The sequence below is a fragment of the Cynoglossus semilaevis genome, chromosome 16 (assembly GCF_000523025.1).
Source record: "Cynoglossus semilaevis isolate Cse_v1.0 chromosome 16, Cse_v1.0, whole genome shotgun sequence".
NCBI lineage: Eukaryota > Metazoa > Chordata > Actinopteri > Pleuronectiformes > Cynoglossidae > Cynoglossus > Cynoglossus semilaevis.
The window spans coordinates 1075728-1076692 of NC_024322.1; positions in this window are offsets into that span (position 1 = coordinate 1075728).

The following is a 965-nucleotide window of genomic DNA, read 5'->3' on the forward strand; positions in this document are numbered from 1 at the left end:
TTTTTTTTTTTCCCCCCTTAACATTTCAGATGTTAGGTCGGCAGGGCACGTCTCCGCTCTGACTCGTCCGCTGCTGCTGCTGTGAATGAACGAACGTTGAATGAACACTGTGTCGCAGCGTCTAAAATTAGACGAATGAAAGTCGGCCGAGTCTGATGACTCGTCAGTGGGTCAGCCGCTGCACTGCCTCTAGTGCTCACTTCTTCCACTCTGGGTCAAAGCTCCAGCCAAGGCAGGAAGCTCTGAGAGAGAAAGAGAGAGAGAGAGAGAGAGGGAGGAAATGGAGTCACATCCAGGAGGAAGTGTGACTCAGTGCTTGTACATTCTTAGAAGCTGATTCAGCTGCTGCACAGGAAGTAAGAAAATGCAGGGAGGGGTGGCGGGGGCGAGGTTGTGGGTGGGTAGTGCTGGTGCGTGGGTCGCTCTCTTTTAGAGAGGTGCAACTGGTAAAGGGAGCCGGCGGACAATTTTGACCACCCTGATTAGAGGGAAACGGTCTCTGTATTAAACCAACACCAAAGTCCTTAGAGAAAATGGACAGTTTTAGCTAACACAGACGAATAAGCTGCCGGTCATCTTTAGTCAGTTGGTAGCATTGAGAGAAAGTTTATAAAGTCTTTCAAAATAAAAAGGATAAATTCCTAATAATATCGCAGCGGTAAATGACGACACATTCCAAATGACTCACAGAGGCTGCCAGGATTTACCCGTATTTAAAATCGCAGATTTTCTCAATGGGGTTTGGTACGGTGACAACTGACTCTCAATCATTTTGTGATGTATTATCTCTGCCTTTGGTTAATTTAACTTGAATTCTCGACTAGACTCCATCGTCGAGTGCAGCTCCACTAAGCTGTGTCTCCCACGTTCGCTCACAAGGAGGCGCTACGTGCGAAACTAGCTCGTTGCAACGTGGCTAATGCCTTAAATTAGAGGTGAGATTCGCACAAGCTGTCGGGAAAGAG